Genomic DNA, 19,948 nt, shown 5'->3' with positions numbered 1-19,948 from the left:
ATAGAGTAATCCAATAATAAGCGGTAGCCGTGAAAACAGTAACGTTAGCACTTTATTTAAAAAAAGAACTTTCGGTGGGTTAAATAACCCGCCTTCCTCAGACAAACACTTAAAAACAAGGGGAAGGGAGTTTAAATACTCGTGATACTTCCCTATTAACGGACATTTAATTGATGAATCACTTTAATTTAAAGACTCCTTGTCATGGTACAAATATGACCAGTGAAAATGTATGATACATGTTAAAATATTTTAAAATGTTTTGAACACCAATTATAATAAGAACCTTATATAAAACCTTTACAAAAGATAAAATAAAAATCAATACATTCATGTTAAATAAACGGTTTTAGCTGTAAGTTAAACAGACGTTATACAATTAATTAAACCGCTTTAAACATAAAGGAACCATTTGTGCTACATTAAGTTAACAGTGTGTAAAGTGCCAAAATCTGGCCCAAATGGAGGCTGAAACGCTCCACTCCCCCTCAAGTGAGGCAAACTTCCCTAAGGGGCATGGGTACCTAAACAAAGTATGAAATAATGGTGAAAGAACCTACTAATATCTGAACCTACACAACCAGACACTAACAGGGGGCAAATGGACAAACTCACACTACACTAGGTGAAAAATGCCCATACCTATAGATGCCAAGAAGTCCAAGGGAGAAAAAGTAAGATGTACAAAACTGGTCTAAACCAGAAGTCAAACTAAATTATCTCCTCATGGCCAAAATTTTAAGAATGCAAGATAACGAGACGGCATCGTTTAGTCCAGGATAGATGTATGCCCCCGTTCTAACCTGCCAGAGTAATTCCTCCTTTTCCAGGATAACCTGCCAAGGGCCACCATTGGAATCTGTCGCTACTTGTTTTACCACAGTAAAATGGAAAGAGTGGTTAGGGCAGTCCATCACATGGCGGGCTAATGCATTCTTTATATCCACTTTGGATATAGCGTATAGATGTTCATATATATGTTTTTTGAGTGCCCTCTCGGTCTTTCCTACATAGAAGGCCGAACACTGTTTACATAGGGCCACATAAACTACTGCTTTCGACCCACAGTTGAAATTTCCCCTAACTTTGTAGACCTTATTGTTGATGTGAAGTTGTGTCCCTTCTTGGATATTTTTACACTGATGAAATGTCCCACATTGGGTCATTCCCCTGGCCCTATTAGTAAATGTTCTATTGTTTCTCTCCAAAAGTGATTTCAATGTGCACCCTCTCCTAAACGTAAATCCCGGAGTTGGCCCTAGTATATCCGTTAACTGTTTGTCCTCCTTGATTATTGACCAATTCTTTTGTAAGATGTCCCTAATGTAGTAATGGTCTCCGGAGAACGTACACAACAATTTGATTCCTAACTCTCCCTTACCACTATTTACTGTCACCATCTCCATACTGTCCTGGTTTGTATAATTCTCAATAGGGCCTGAATTTAAAATGGGCTTGAAATGACCGCCAGATCTCTTAGATTCTACTTCTTTTTTGATTTCAATAAGAAGGACAGGGGGATAGCCTCTGTTTAAAAACATATGGTGTAATTTATCGCATTCAACATTGAAATCCACCTCCCTAGTTGTCATGCGTGCAGCCCTTACCATCTGTCCTTTTACAACCGCCTTCTTTTGATGGTAAGGGTGGCAACTGCTGAAGTGTAGAAACCCATTTGAGTAAGTGGGTTTACGATAAATCTTACTTGTGAACCTGGATTCCTTGTAATCCTTTACAAGCCATACATCCAGATAACTAATTTCATTAGCATTCACTTCAAATGTGAAATCCAAAAAGTCTGTGAATGTCTTGATAGTTTCTATAAAAGCCTCTATATCCTCCCTAGGACCCTTCCACAGAAAAAACATGTCGTCCTGGTATCTAGTGTACCAGGCGACATGCTTTTTAAAGGCTTCATTGGTGAACAAAAAAGAATTTTCCCATTGTGCAATGACACAATTTGCGAACGCTCCTCCACACGGGGACCCCATGGCCACCCCTGTAGTTTGCTTATATGTCAACCCATTGAAGTTAAAAAAGCTGTACTTTAAAATTAACTCCAGTAATGTTTCCGTGATGTAAATTAAATTCTGAGGTACTTTTTTATTCTCCATGAATAGCCTTAGCCATTCCAGGCCTAACTGTTGTGGAATCACCGTATATAAATCTTTTATGTCCACTGTCAGGAAGATAAAATTTGAGTCGAACGCTATTTGATTGATGTTTTCCAAAAAATGCCACGAATCCTTACAAATTTGTCTTTCTGTTTTAATCAATGGCTTAAGGATTGTGTCAACATATTTAGCACATCCAACCAAAATAGACCCCCTACTATCAACAATTGGTCTAAAAGGGGGTTTGGTAATAGACTTGTGGATTTTCGGGACTCCGAAAAACTTCGGCATTGTTGGGGCCAACATAAATAAGTAAGAATGTATATCCTGATCAATGAATTCTTCCAAAAACAAATCCTCGATAGTATTTTTTATATAATTGTGGGCTTTGTTTACTTCATTCAGGCTAATACACTCATATGGACCATTATCCAAATGTGTTAATAATTCATCCAAGTAATGATTGTTGTTCATGAAAATAAGTCCATTACCCTTATCGGGTTTCATCACGCGTATATTACAGTCCTGAATCAGAGATAAAAAGTCACGCTGTTCACTGGAAATGTTAAGTGTGTTCTTCTTCCTGCTGTCCTTTTTGTCAGCTAGGTGTCTTAAATCCAACTCGCACGCTTTCTCAAAAGATTTCAGATTATTGACCAAGGGTGGATTGAATAAACTGGCTATTCTAAAAGGTTTAATCAGGGAAGAATTCTTACCCAAAACAGTTCTTAAGTTTAATTTGCGTACAAATAATTTGATATCTATTATGGTTTTAACTAAATCCATATGAGAATCAGGTACAAAGCCAAGGCCCTTAGAAAAAAAGTCTACCATCTCTTTGGTGATGTTCAAGGAAGTATAATTAAAAATCCTAAAATCCCCTTCTGAACTGTACACTATAGTAGGGTGTTCCCCCTCGGGTGTCATAGCCTCCCCTGATTCTGCCTGGTGTTTGGATTGGTTCCTACTGTCTTCTTCGGCCTCAAATTCATCTGATGTGTATTCTGACCCTCCCAAAAACCCTGGTTCTGATCCTTACGTGTGTCGACCATGCTATGATTGGGCGGTCCCCGCTGCAAGGGAGACCTCTGATCATTGTTATCAGGTGTTATTATAATGTCTAGTTCATCTTCAAGGTCATCCCCCTGATAATTGTTCCTTAGGTTAGTAGTACCTTCATCATTTGAAAAATCATCCAGGCATTGAGCCCCTTGTCCCACACTGGGATATTCATACCTATCTTTTTTTGTAGTTACTACATTTCTTTTGGCATTATTTATATGTTTTATGTTCTTTATTTTACCCGCAACTGGTGGTACAGGGTAAGCTATCTTAGCCTTATATTGTTGTATGTCCCTCCTAATTTTCTTCTTCTTATTTTCCCATAACTTATTGGTAGTAGCTTCTATGCTTGTAAAAATACGAGCATAGTCGTACTTATACCTTAAAAAATCTTGGTGTTCTTTAATTTTTTGTTCCAGGTTTGCTAGCTCCCCTCTTAAAACATTTATTTGTTCATTGTAATGTTGCATAAGTAATCCCATAAACTCAAAACTTAGCTTGTCAAATAAATCCAATAGTTGAGTATGAAATGGGGAACCTAACACTAAGCCTACTGGGTAACGCCATTGTCTAAGCCCCTTTGGTACAATCCTCTTAGCAATGCATTCTTCAAAGTAGGCATTCTCTAATAATAGTTTCTTACACTTAAATAGCTTAGCATCAAATTCAGTTATAAGTAGGTTGATATTGTCCAACACAGAATCAATAACTTCTGCACCAGGTTCGCTTTCATTTCTATTATTGTAGCAGTCATTAAAGAAGCTTTTCTTACTAAGGTATGAGTCCACACTAGGTGCCGAGTCATGTAACTTATTTTGTGTTACCATACCTTGTACTTGCCCAGAGCTATGCAAGGGCAAATGTCCTTGTCCTGGTGGAATGTAATGCTCGCTGTTTGGGGTAATGTTCGAAATGCTCGTTTCCCCATTCACTGCTGTTTTACCCCTTTTATTGGATCCTGCAAGTCCTAAAACTTTGTTAAAGTCCATGGCACCGGCAATATCGTCACTAGTGTTACCCACTGTCCCCGCGTATTGCATACGTTCCTCCGGTGCTATAAGCGTTCCATTCCTGTTGTCAAGTTCATCGAAACGCTGTGTCAGAGCGTCCATCCTGCCCAATAGCAGCTGTATCAGCGTGGTTAGGTTGCCGTCAGCGTTCGCCTCCTCGGCTCCTCCGATCACGTCCATGCTGTTGTTGCCTCCCGCTTGGTCTCGGGAGAATAGTAACTCCTGCGAAGAACAGCTTCCAACGTTGGCCATACTAAACACTTAAACAAAAAATGCCAAACAAACTGTTGAAGAAAAACCACGAAGGAAGCCAATGCATTATTTCATACTTTGTTTAGGTACCCATGCCCCTTAGGGAAGTTTGCCTCACTTGAGGGGGAGTGGAGCGTTTCAGCCTCCATTTGGGCCAGATTTTGGCACTTTACACACTGTTAACTTAATGTAGCACAAATGGTTCCTTTATGTTTAAAGCGGTTTAATTAATTGTATAACGTCTGTTTAACTTACAGCTAAAACCGTTTATTTAACATGAATGTATTGATTTTTATTTTATCTTTTGTAAAGGTTTTATATAAGGTTCTTATTATAATTGGTGTTCAAAACATTTTAAAATATTTTAACATGTATCATACATTTTCACTGGTCATATTTGTACCATGACAAGGAGTCTTTAAATTAAAGTGATTCATCAATTAAATGTCCGTTAATAGGGAAGTATCACGAGTATTTAAACTCCCTTCCCCTTGTTTTTAAGTGTTTGTCTGAGGAAGGCGGGTTATTTAACCCACCGAAAGTTCTTTTTTTAAATAAAGTGCTAACGTTACTGTTTTCACGGCTACCGCTTATTATTGGATTACTCTATTGTACCTGCATTGGCTTCCTTCGTGGTTTTTCTTCAACAGTTTGTTTGGCATTTTTTGTTTAAGTGTTTAGTATGGCCAACGTTGGAAGCTGTTCTTCGCAGGAGTTACTATTCTCCCAAGACCAAGCGGGAGGCAACAACAGCATGGACGTGATCGGAGGAGCCGAGGAGGCGAACGCTGACGGCAACCTAACCACGCTGATACAGCTGCTATTGGGCAGGATGGACGCTCTGACACAGCGTTTCGATGAACTTGACAACAGGAATGGAACGCTTATAGCACCGGAGGAACGTATGCAATACGCGGGGACAGTGGGTAACACTAGTGACGATATTGCCGGTGCCATGGACTTTAACAAAGTTTTAGGACTTGCAGGATCCAATAAAAGGGGTAAAACAGCAGTGAATGGGGAAACGAGCAGTTCGAATATTACCCCAAACAGCGAGCATTACATTCCACCAGGACAAGGACATTTGCCCTTGCATAGCTCTGGGCAAGTACAAGGTATGGTAACACAAAATAAGTTACATGACTCGGCACCTAGTGTGGACTCATACCTTAGTAAGAAAAGCTTCTTTAATGACTGCTACAATAATAGAAATGAAAGCGAACCTGGTGCAGAAGTTATTGATTCTGTGTTGGACAATATCAACCTACTTATAACTGAATTTGATGCTAAGCTATTTAAGTGTAAGAAACTATTATTAGAGAATGCCTACTTTGAAGAATGCATTGCTAAGAGGATTGTACCAAAGGGGCTTGGACAATGGCGTTACCCAGTAGGCTTAGTGTTAGGTTCCCCATTTCATACTCAACTATTGGATTTATTTGACAAGCAAAGTTTTGAGTTTATGGGATTACTTATGCAACATTACAATGAACAAATAAATGTTTTAAGAGGGGAGCTAGCAAACCTGGAACAAAAAATTAAAGAACACCAAGATTTTTTAAGGTATAAGTACGACTATGCTCGTATTTTTACAAGCATAGAAGCTACTACCAATAAGTTATGGGAAAATAAGAAGAAGAAAATTAGGAGGGACATACAACAATATAAGGCTAAGATAGCTTACCCTGTACCACCAGTTGCGGGTAAAATAAAGAACATAAAACATATAAATAATGCCAAAAGAAATGTAGTAACTACAAAAAAAGATAGGTATGAATATCCCAGTGTGGGACAAGGGGCTCAATGCCTGGATGATTTTTCAAATGATGAAGGTACTACTAACCTAAGGAACAATTATCAGGGGGATGACCTTGAAGATGAACTAGACATTATAATAACACCTGATAACAATGATCAGAGGTCTCCCTTGCAGCGGGGACCGCCCAATCATAGCATGGTCGACACACGTAAGGATCAGAACCAGGGTTTTTGGGAGGGCCAGAATACACATCAGATGAATTTGAGGCCGAAGAAGACAGTAGGACCCAATCCAAACACCAGGCAGAATCAGGGGAGGCTATGACACCCGAGGGGGAACACCCTACTATAGTGTACAGTTCAGAAGGGGATTTTAGGATTTTTAATTATACTTCCTTGAACATCACCAAAGAGATGGTAGACTTTTTTTCTAAGGGCCTTGGCTTTGTACCTGATTCTCATATGGATTTAGTTAAAACCATAATAGATATCAAATTATTTGTACGCAAATTAAACTTAAGAACTGTTTTGGGTAAGAATTCTTCCCTGATTAAACCTTTTAGAATAGCCAGTTTATTCAATCCACCCTTGGTCAATAATCTGAAATCTTTTGAGAAAGCGTGCGAGTTGGATTTAAGACACCTAGCTGACAAAAGGACAGCAGGAAGAAGAACACACTTAACATTTCCAGTGAACAGCGTGACTTTTTATCTCTGATTCAGGACTGTAATATACGCGTGATGAAACCCGATAAGGGTAATGGACTTATTTTCATGAACAACAATCATTACTTGGATGAATTATTAACACATTTGGATAATGGTCCATATGAGTGTATTAGCCTGAATGAAGTAAACAAAGCCCACAATTATATAAAAAATACTATCGAGGATTTGTTTTTGGAAGAATTCATTGATCAGGATATACATTCTTACTTATTTATGTTGGCCCCAACAATGCCGAAGTTTTTCGGAGTCCCGAAAATCCACAAGTCTATTACCAAACCCCCTTTTAGACCAATTGTTGATAGTAGGGGGTCTATTTTGGTTGGATGTGCTAAATATGTTGACACAATCCTTAAGCCATTGATTAAAACAGAAAGACAAATTTGTAAGGATTCGTGGCATTTTTTGGAAAACATCAATCAAATAGCGTTCGACTCAAATTTTATCTTCCTGACAGTGGACATAAAAGATTTATATACGGTGATTCCACAACAGTTAGGCCTGGAATGGCTAAGGCTATTCATGGAGAATAAAAAAGTACCTCAGAATTTAATTTACATCACGGAAACATTACTGGAGTTAATTTTAAAGTACAGCTTTTTTAACTTCAATGGGTTGACATATAAACAAACTACAGGGGTGGCCATGGGGTCCCCGTGTGGAGGAGCGTTCGCAAATTGTGTCATTGCACAATGGGAAAATTCTTTTTTGTTCACCAATGAAGCCTTTAAAAAGCATGTCGCCTGGTACACTAGATACCAGGACGACATGTTTTTTCTGTGGAAGGGTCCTAGGGAGGATATAGAGGCTTTTATAGAAACTATCAAGACATTCACAGACTTTTTGGATTTCACATTTGAAGTGAATGCTAATGAAATTAGTTATCTGGACGTATGGCTTGTAAAGGATTACAAGGAATCCAGGTTCACAAGTAAGATTTATCGTAAACCCACTTACTCAAATGGGTTTCTACACTTCAGCAGTTGCCACCCTTACCATCAAAAGAAGGCGGTTGTAAAAGGACAGATGGTAAGGGCTGCACGCATGACAACTAGGGAGGTGGATTTCAATGTTGAATGCGATAAATTACACCATATGTTTTTAAACAGAGGCTATCCCCCTGTCCTTCTTATTGAAATCAAAAAAGAAGTAGAATCTAAGAGATCTGGCGGTCATTTCAAGCCCATTTTAAATTCAGGCCCTATTGAGAATTATACAAACCAGGACAGTATGGAGATGGTGACAGTAAATAGTGGTAAGGGAGAGTTAGGAATCAAATTGTTGTGTACGTTCTCCGGAGACCATTACTACATTAGGGACATCTTACAAAAGAATTGGTCAATAATCAAGGAGGACAAACAGTTAACGGATATACTAGGGCCAACTCCGGGATTTACGTTTAGGAGAGGGTGCACATTGAAATCACTTTTGGAGAGAAACAATAGAACATTTACTAATAGGGCCAGGGGCATGACCCAATGTGGGACATGTCATCAGTGTAAAAATATCCAAGAAGGGACACAACTTCACATCAACAATAAGGTCTACAAAGTTATGGGAAATTTCAACTGTGGGTCGAAAGCAGTAGTTTATGTGGCCCTATGTAAACAGTGTTCGGCCTTCTATGTAGGAAAGACCGAGAGGGCACTCAAAAAACGTATATATGAACATCTATACGCTATATCCAAAGTGGATATAAAGAATGCATTAGCCCGCCATGTGATGGACTGCCCTAACCACTCTTTCCATTTTACTGTGGTAAAACAAGTAGCGACAGATTCCAATGGTGGCCCTTGGCAGGTTATCCTGGAAAAGGAGGAATTACTCTGGCAGGTTAGAACGGGGGCATACATCTATCCTGGACTAAACGATGCCGTCTCGTTATCTTGCATTCTTAAAATTTTGGCCATGAGGAGATAATTTAGTTTGACTTCTGGTTTAGACCAGTTTTGTACATCTTACTTTTTCTCCCTTGGACTTCTTGGCATCTATAGGTATGGGCATTTTTCACCTAGTGTAGTGTGAGTTTGTCCATTTGCCCCCTGTTAGTGTCTGGTTGTGTAGGTTCAGATATTAGTAGGTTCTTTCACCATTATTTCATACTTTGTTTAGGTACCCATGCCCCTTAGGGAAGTTTGCCTCACTTGAGGGGGAGTGGAGCGTTTCAGCCTCCATTTTGGCCAGATTTTGGCACTTTACACACTGTTAACTTAATGTAGCACAAATGGTTCCTTTATGTTTAAAGCGGTTTAATTAATTGTATAACGTCTGTTTAACTTACAGCTAAAACCGTTTATTTAACATGAATGTATTGATTTTTATTTTATCTTTTGTAAAGGTTTTATATAAGGTTCTTATTATAATTGGTGTTCAAAACATTTTAAAATATTTTAACATGTATCATACATTTTCACTGGTCATATTTGTACCATGACAAGGAGTCTTTAAATTAAAGTGATTCATCAATTAAATGTCCGTTAATAGGGAAGTATCACGAGTATTTAAACTCCCTTCCCCTTGTTTTTAAGTGTTTGTCTGAGGAAGGCGGGTTATTTAACCCACCGAAAGTTCTTTTTTTAAATAAAGTGCTAACGTTACTGTTTTCACGGCTACCGCTTATTATTGGATTACTCTATTGTACCTGCATTGGCTTCCTTCGTGGTTTTTCTTCAACAGTTTGTTTGGCATTTTTTGTTTAAATGTCCTCATAACTTTACAGATGTCAGTCTGTAAGTAAATTATTTAAATTAGGACAGTATTTAAATAAACTGTCCTTCATTTTTTTCCTTATTTACTATCTATGTGACAACTGCAGTGATGGTACTGCGGTAGCGTTGTCGCCTCACAGTAAGACGTTGTCCTGTTCGATTCTCAGCTAAAGCGTCTTCTGTGTGGAGACATGCGTGAGTGGGTGTACCTTCGTTGAAGGTTGTACGTCAGGGCTGGCAACTCGGTATGTAAAAATCTACTGCCAATCATTAGCAGACCAGAGTTTCGCTGTGGCGACCCCTAACCGGGAAAAGCCAAAAGATACAACAACTATCTATGTGACAACTCCATGCACTATAAAGAGTTATGATCAGGTATCACTGATTATAACCCATTATTATGTGTTCTTGACATAGATGCCAAGATTCACTTCTCACGCTTTGCACTCAAGATGAATTTCTTAGCATCCAAGTCTCGAGCACATAATAACCTGGTTACAATCATAGACCCGATCATAACCCTCTATACTGCATTTAACCGAACACCATTTTGCCATACTAATTTGTTATGCTGGATGCTTTTTACTTTCTTCCATGGATACTAACATTATATTTTCTTTCTCAACATTTGAAAAGGACTATATGAAAGTGTTATTTCTTGTATCCTTTATTTTAGACTACATTTTTTTATTTTTTACCAAATAAAAATCCAGGTCCTACCAAGCCAGTGGAAGAATAAGAGCACCAAAATGTCTGGGATAAAATAAATCAATTTGATAGAACCAAAATGAATGGAAGTTAAGTGCTTTTGTCCTTAATACAATACAGACTTCATCAGAACTTATGTGATAAATAACAATCACGAATTTATAATAAAATAAAACAGGCATGTGCTTTGCAATAACCAGTCATATAAAACAACATACTAATACCTACTAATTATATAAAATGATTTAAAAACTAGTTGTGAACATATAATACTATAACTGAAACCAGAAATATCATAGATAGTGTGGTAGAAAATTAAAGCCATAATAAATACTATAGCTACAGAGTGCTATATTGTTGAATCAGTACATCCATTTGACAGAAAGTAAAGTAGATTTTTCAATATGGTTTAACTTCAGAAGGGAGAAAGGGATTTGAATTAAGCACATTGTAAATTTTGAATGCAATATATACTGCATTTTTGACTCCATATAAATAGCATGGCATTCACTTTGAACTAAGTAATACATAGATTTTTCTGAATTAATTTAATAAGCTAAAGGATGTTTTCATATTTATTATATTGAGTGTTACAAAATTTTAAGATATAGGCATTTATACTTTTAAAATTAATCCAGAGCTTTTGATATAACTATAAAATATGTATATATCTTTTAGAAAGATAAATATACATGTGCATTGATTTTCCTTTTTTATAATAGTTTAGTATGATAAGATTACCTGTCACATGTAATTTTATGGATGTCTTTATCTCTTCAGGTCCCCCTTTGTTCTTATTTATTTAGAGATTTAGTTATAATAATGTTGAATGAGCAAATAATTTAGGAATATTTGATCGATTATTTATATTACTATTTCATAAATAATCCACCACTCACAGCTAACTTCCTACCAATACGTAATCCCACCGTTCATTAAGCTTAATTACTCTTTATCACTCCCTACCTTTACTTATTTCACACCCACTCTATATATTCCCTGCAAGCACTTTAATTATGGAACACCTCATCCTTATCAATACATTGCTCCTACTCTTCTCTCATCTAACCTCTTACCACTTCTACCCTTCTCACCCACATTCATGATCCCCTAATGCCAGTATCTATAACTCCCTTCCATCAACTGCTTCCTTTAGCATCTCCCCATCCCTCTTCAACAACCATCAGTTTTCACAAACTGATAATATTTCAGAAACACACACCTATAAACAAACCCAAGCTAAAACTCCAGAAACAGCTGATTCCCATGATTCCAGTCAATCCAGGCAGTAATAACTTGCTCATCTCTGGTGATTTCCATCCCAACCCAGGCCCCACTTCCTCTCCCCTCAACCCTCCCTCTAACTTCCCTCCTCCCAACACCTCTGACAACCACCATCTTCATACTTCAAACACTTCTCTACAGAAACACCTAACTATTTTCTATCTAAACATTCAAAGTCTAATCAACAAAATCACTGAGTTACACTCGTGAATAGCCCACATCTCCCCTCACATTCTTTTCCTATCTGAAACTTGGCTCAAGCCCCACATCTCTAACAATGAAATGCTACCACCAGGCTACAATATCTATTGCTCTGACAGACTCCCAAAAAAAAAGGAGGAGGCATAGCCATCCTCTACTCCAACATCCTAAAAATCTCACTTGTTACCATCCTCATTCCTGACTTTTACCCAGCTGAACTCATCATCCTAAATTGCCACCTAAATCCTCACAAAACGTTTGCTATATGTTCCATCTATATCCTCCCTAGAAACAATCTAGCCATCCTAGAAAACATCCTATCCTGGTTCTCTCTAAACATACCTTATGAAACACCAATCCTTGGAGATGTCAATATAGACTGATCCAAACATATAACTAACACTCCACAATTCAGTATCAACCTACAGGGTTTCCATCAGCTGATAACATTCCCTCCATAAAACAATACCTCCATAAAAACTCATCTTCTGCCTCCACCACTGACTGGATTCTAAATACCCCCCCCAACACTACCATTGCTCCTCTACCCTACCTGACTCCCTAAGTGATCATCTTCCCACCTCTGTCTTAAGACACTCAACACAACTACCCAAACCCCACCTTTATAAAGACTGTCATAAACTCTCCAACTTTAACAGCTCCATATTCAACTCCATACTATCCAGTATTGACTGGTCTATACTTAAACAAATCCCCATTAATAATGCAGTTAGTAAGTTCAACACCATTTTCCTGAATACCCTCCACTCCCTTGCTCCCTCCAGGAAAATTAGAATAAAATCAAATTATGGTCCCTGGCTTTCCAAGGATTGTAGGTAGCTTATACAAAAAAGAGATAATACTTGGAAGGCCTGAATTAAAATGAAGGAGCCGCCCTTGCTACAAAATTACAGAAAACTGCATAATCTGGTTAAGAAACAAATTGATAAAAACAAAAATGCCAACTTTAGCTCCGAACATCTCAAGAGCAAATTCAGCCGTCACCAGTTCTGGTCTGCTCTGAACAAAATTCTTTCTCAAGGCTGTCATCCTAACCCTTCCCCTTACTCCACTACATCTCTGCAGGAAACTGCTACCCTATTCAACAAACACTTTATTGACACAATCAAAAAACTAACACCCCCATGCTTTAACACTACCACTTCCATCACCCCTCTTTGCCAAATAAACAATAACCTGTTCTCCTTTCACCCTGTTCCCACTTCCTACATAAGATCTCGTCTTCTGAAACTCAAGCCCTGCTCCCGCTCCACTGTTAATCTGCCTCCTACATTCCATAAAATTGCTGCAGACTCTACAGCCTATCCCATATGTATTTTAATTAAGAGGTCAATTCAAGAAGCCACTGTACCACTCCTATGGAAATCCTTCTTCACTATCACCCTGCACAAAGGAGGGAACTAAACTCACCCTACTAACTACTGACCATTCACCATCCTCTCTCCCCCTCTAAGATACTTGAAAAATGTATACAATCACAACTTCTCAACTAACTCCTCCAGTACAATCTTCTTACTCCCACTCAACACAGTTTCTGGCCAAACTACAGCACACCTACTGCCCTACTATTCTTCACTCATACTATCTCCATGGCCCGTGATAACAATCAACTCATATCCTGTCTCTTCCTTGACCATTCCAAAGCTTTTGACACAGTCTCTCATCATATACTCCTATCTAAACTTGATAACCTCAGTCTATCCACTACCTCCCTAGCCTGGTTCTCCAGCTACCTATTCAGTAGACAACAGTAGACAACAATTTGTCAGAGGCTCTCATCCCACTCTCCTTTCATTCCTGTCCCAATCGATGTACCACAAGGCTCTGTCTTGGGCCCCCCTACTCTTTATCATCTTCACTAACAAACTCTATACATCTTGCATACTATCCTCTCTCATCCAATATGCAGAAGACTCAACCCTCATCTCAGACAATATCACTGATCTCCATACCCTAACACAGCAAACCTTTCTACCAACTGTGCAATGGTTATCTGACAACAAACTCATCCTTAACCTTAAAAAGACCAAACTCTTACACTTTCTTCCCCGTTTTCTGTCCCACCTTAAATCTACCTTCTCTATTACATCCTCCAATAACCCAGTTATTACTCCTGACACCCACATGAAACTCCTAGATGTTATCATTAACGATGAACTCAAATTTAACCTGCACATACTCCAATGCATAAAAAAAACACAGCAGAAACTTGGCTGTCTATACCACAACAGAAAATTTTTATCTTCCACTACCAGACTCTCACTTGCACAGGCACTACTCCTCCTCTCCTTCACATTTGCTGCCCCAGTTCTAACCAACATTCAGGCTACAACCCTCAACAAACTTGAACAAACTTACCATAAAATAACTTGATTTATAACAACTCACATCACTGCCTGGCCCTAAACTCTCTACAATGGCTCCAACTCCCCCATCAACTTCTTCTATCATAATTTCAAATGCTACACTCTATTCTTCACCTACACCCCACCTCAGACCCTCTGCACCTCTAACCAGCAACTCCTGGATATCTACCAAACAAAGAAAAATGTAGGTAAACTTCTATACAGCTACTCTGTTGCCCAAACTTGGAATAAACTTCCCTTATACATACGATCCATTGCCCATCCATCTCACTTTAAAAAATAATTCAAACTCTACCTACTTAACACCAAAACTTGCCCCTGTCATGTCCCAACTTAACCTACCTCTCCTGTATATTTGATCATCTCTCCCCCCTTTTTTTTCACTTACTACTCCTTTCTAAACACCCTACCTGCCAAGCACAACTAACTACACTTACATAATTAATAACTTATATAATGCAAATATATCTTTCTCTTTATAAATAATTTCTACTTTACTTATTTTGTGCATGCTTTCTATTTTTCAACCTTGGATTTTGTTGTATTTTTTTGTAATAATTAGATTGTTATTTTCTTGTTATAAAACTGTTAATTTCCTATACTCCGTAAATGATTTATAACTGGAGCTTTTCTAATCGGATCACTACTGAAATCGGGCCTCAAGCCCAGTTGGACCAACCTGGTTAACAAATGTCAATAAATAAATAAATAAATAAATAGGTAGTGCACTATTTGTTGGATAATTTAATATTTGTGATTACTAGAAGAGGATTATTAAAATTGTGTGTAGTAATGGGGGAATCATTTTAAAGGGGAAAATATATAACTAAATTAATACTTTCTTATTTGTAAGTTGTGGTAGCTTTTGGCTAATGTTTTGACAATTTTATTTTGGATTAGTATGTAGAGAGATAGTATAGCAGTTTGTCTCTCTGATAGGCAAACTATGAACTTTTGCATCCATGGTAGTTTGTGTTTTATTATAAATATATACATTTACAGTTGTAGAGTTTTTTTCTGTATTTCTTATTTATGAGTTTCGTAGTTTAGTTTATAGAATGGAAGAAATAAAAAATGTGGAATGTTAAGATAGTGTTGGAGAAATATATTAGATTCTTATGTACAAATAAAATAATATAGTGGATAAATGTGTCATATTGTCTTTGAAAAGAAATATTTTAAATACACAGTCTGGACAGTTTTACTCTATTATCTGTTAATGTAAATGGATTAAATTATGGTAAAAGGAAATCATTAAGAAAAAAAATATTATATTACTGCAAGAGACTCACTTGATAGATAAAGATATGCAATATTTAAATAACTTAGATTACAAAATGTTATCATCTGCTTCTTTTAACAAAAAGTGTAGAGGAACTGTTATACTTTGGAGAAAATCTATTTAATGCCTAAGGCCATGGAATCCATTAATGATCCCAAGGAAATGTGTACACTTGTAATAATTAATTATAATAGCAAACTCTGTACACTAGCTGATTTTAACTGGATCCATACAAGAGTGGCTAAAGATCACTTATTTTTTGATGTAAGCATTCTGGAAGGTCTTAATATGTTTTGTGTAGTTAGATAGTTTTATGGATTGGCCGGAGACATCCGTGGAGTAGATTTTGATTATGTGGGATTCGGGATTTTAAATGTTCAATGTTGTGCCATTTCATTCCTTTCATCTTGGTAATGTGGTCTTCGATTGCTCATATGAAGTAGATATATCTATATCTATATCTATATCTATCTATCGATATATATATATATATATATATATATATATATATATATATATATATATATATATATATATACCTATATATATATACCTATATATATATATATATATATATATATATGTATATATATATATATATATATTTTTTTTTTTTTTTTTTGCATTCAATAGCTTTAATATCAGATAAAAATGTTTTAAAGAGAATGAATGAAATGCTAAATTCATTCTTATGGTATCCAAAAAAAGCTGAGAATTGCTTATACTAATCATATAAGATTATGGTGGTATTACCTTCCCAGATGCAGAATCGTATTATATTGCTGAAAAGTTTAACTCTATTATACTCTGGATTGACTCAACTTATATTAGTCAACAGAAATCTATCCAGGAGCTGAATATACTAAATTCTTATAAGTTTATCAAATATGATAAATTAGAAAAATATATCAATCCTTTCATTTGGTTAACAAAATTTACCTTAAAAGAAAATTCATTTCAATCTTTAGACTCTGCATATATGAAATTTATTCTTTAAGCAGTTAGAAATTTGTTTTTAAAACTCCATTACTATCAAAATGGAAATTTTTGTGCTTTCCCATTGCACACACCTTTAGATTTATGGAAACTCAGAACAATATTAAAATGAATTTACAAAAGGAACAGATTGATATTATCATCTGCTTAATTTGAAAAAGGGAAAGCTAAGTTGTCAAAATATTTAATGAAAGATTGTAAGTTGGATTAATCCATTAACCAGTTAATATTATCCATCAGTAAGAAATTAAATGAATTTGTAGATAATATGAGTAAAGAGGAACAGAACACTATTCTCCCAATAAATAAATATTTGAATGCTATCATCAAAGGTAAGTTGACCTGCAAAGGAAGCTTGTCCAATTTATATAAGTTAATTAGACAAAATAATAATAATAACAATAATAATGGCGATACAAAATTCAGGAACATTTTAGATAGTAGTGGACTAAGTGACTCAATAGACAGTAGGGATACAACTTTGTTACTTAAATCAGTAAGTCAAACTTCTTCAAGTGTATACTGGAATGTTTTTATGCAGAAATATATACACAGAATGATTTTACTCCCTATAAAATCACTAAGTTTAGTAAAATGGCAACTTCTTCAGTTTTTTGGAGATGCAGTAAATGTGTAAAAGTTGATTGAAAACAGATGCTTATGAATTGTGAAAAATAAATGTATATTGGGAAGAGATAAGTATTTTTAAAAGGGGTTATTGTCTGATAATTGTTCTTTATCTAGAACAATAATACTAATGAATGTTCTACTTCCTTTATCTGTAAATGACACGCAACAAAAATATTTTGGAGTCTTTTAGCAGTTGCTAGAAAAGTTCTTACAAAAAACTAGAAATTTAACTCAGTTCCTACATTCAAAGAATTTTTAAATTTAACAGCAATATTATGTAAAATTAAAAAGAAGCAATCAGACTTTTAGTGGTTGAATAGCCTTGAAATGCTGCTACTGAATTATCAAGACTCTTAATGTGCTAATTGTATAAGATTACCTTGATGATTCAATATATTCCTAACACTGTATAACAGTATGTGATGTTGAATTCCTTCCTTTCTGTGTTGTTGTTGTATCTTTCGGCTTTTCCCGGTTAGGGGTCGCCACAGCGGAACTCCGGTCCACTAATGATTGGCAGTAGATTTTTACGTACCGAGTTGCCAGCCCTGACGCACAACCTTCAACGAAGGTATGCCCATTCACACATGTCTCCACACAGAAGACGCTTTAGCTGAGAATCGAACAGGACAATGTCTTACTGTGAGGCGACAACGCTACAGCAGCAGCAGAATATACATTCTGGTTTTAACTCTAATAAAGAGCTGAATAGCTGAAGATTTCCTAGGTGCTTGAAGTGCTTTGTCCTGCATTTTTTTGTTGTTCAATAGTTTGTGGTGTTATTTTGATTTTCTTCTTTGATGGCTAGTGGGATTTGCACTGATTCCCGGGATCTCTACAATACCCAGGATAGTCAACATGAAGCTGGGAATCTTAGTAGACTTATAGCCATGTTTTCTCAATGTTTGGATAATTTGTCAGAATGCTTGGATACCATACTTCTACCAACTAACTGTGCTATAGCTGCCAACAACCCAAATTTAGGGGTTCACACATCCCAAGTAAGAGGAAGGACCACTCAGATCCCCCTATGTCAAACTTCAGAGACTCTGTACCCTGATGGAGAATATCCTGGTCGGTTTGATGTGTCTAAATGGCTGAATACCATCCCTGTGCTGAATAAAACCAGCAACAATGTCCAGGTACCTAATGAAAGATTTTTTCCTAAAGTGACTGTGTCAATAGCATTGGATTTGAAATTGTTAGATACAAAATTATTTAAAATCAAAAAACTGCAGTTAGAAACTACTTACTTTAATGAATGTCTAAAGGAGGGAGTTGTTCCCAAGGGCCAGAGATCCTGGCAATACCCTACAGGTCTCATACCAGGCTCCCCCTTCCATAAGGATTTACTTGATTTGTTCAATAGACATGGTTTTGAACTAATACAACTTATCAGCAAGCATTATGCCATCATGATGAATTGCTTGAATGATGAAATCAAGGTTATAAACACACATATTTGCGAATCTATTGAATTTTCTCATTACAAATACGATTATAAAAGATGCTTTGAAAGAATCGACAAACACATTGACAAATTAAGGCTTACTAAACTCAAAAAATTACAACGGGATATCCATGCCTACTCTAGTGGTACAGCTTACCCTATTACCCCCCACTCCCAGAGCCAGAATGGGTCAACCCAGTGGAGTATGACATCAGCACACCCAACAATGGCAGTTTCCAACTTTCAGAATCAACAGACAATACAATCTGGGAACTCACTTGATCAGTTGGATGATTTTGGCAACACTGTAACAGAATCTGAACATAAGGACAAGGTTTTTCTGCAAGAAGGCACCATCCAACAGGTACCTATGGGAGATGAGAGCTGGAAAGGGGGGAATGGTCAACAGCAACAAAAAAACAGCAACAGAAAGAAAAGGTAACCCCTTTGGGAACTAGGATAGATGTGCAAAGAGTTCCAACTGCACCAGGTACTGTGAGCTTGAACCTTTTTACCAGTATGAACAATGTTTCTTCATCAGCTAACATACTTAAGAACCCTATGACAGTTGTGGTTCTTAATTTCATTACTGGGCTGGAATGTGCCATTCCTCCATTTAATATTATGTTTAGTAATTGTAGTGACTCATTTATCAACAAGGTGCCATTAACTGATGCTTTGCTTACTAGGAATGGTCCTATGTCTGAGTTTTCTAACTCGAGAGATTTTGGGTTAATTATAACCTCGCACAGTGACTCTAGCGAGGGTTTAAATGTTATAAATAATGCTGTTTCACTTGTTTCTGCTGTTCTTCATGCTGATTTGAATAAAAGGAAAGCACAGGTAGTGGGAGGGGAGAAGGATTCAAATGGGGTATTGAAGAGATATCGTAATGAGATTACAATGCAAATCTGTAATGTAGAGTGCCCTGGGCCCCCTCCGACGATTGATGGGGAGGAGTCAGTGTTATGTGAAGTGTTGAACACTGACAATCAAATTAATATGGAAAATGTTCCTTTACCAGTCAATATATCTATGAGCCCTATGGCTGGTTGTTTTTTGAAACTTTATCTGTGTTGGAATTTTTTGACCATTCGTGTAATGTTGAGTGAGGAGTTTAAGCGCAAACTTGCCAACTAGAGATCATACTGAGTAAGTACACCCAATTTTGAATGATGTGGGTATAATTGTGATTCTGCATAGTTATTGGAGAATGGGTATGAATGTCATGAACAAAGCTGTTCCTGTACCTTCAGAGGGTCTGAACAACAGGACAGCATTAGTAATAGGAGAGAAGGGAGATACAAAAGGGGTATTGAACACTGTTTGTAATGTACCCACAACGAAAAGGCACAATGTGGAGCCCCTTGGGCCCCTTTTG

This window comes from Protopterus annectens, chromosome 3.part0 (assembly GCF_019279795.1).
Source record: "Protopterus annectens isolate FY-2018-M chromosome 3.part0, PAN1.0, whole genome shotgun sequence".
Lineage (NCBI taxonomy): Eukaryota > Metazoa > Chordata > Ceratodontiformes > Protopteridae > Protopterus > Protopterus annectens.
The sequence above is the reverse complement of the archived record's forward strand: the minus strand, read 5'-3'. Positions refer to the sequence as shown.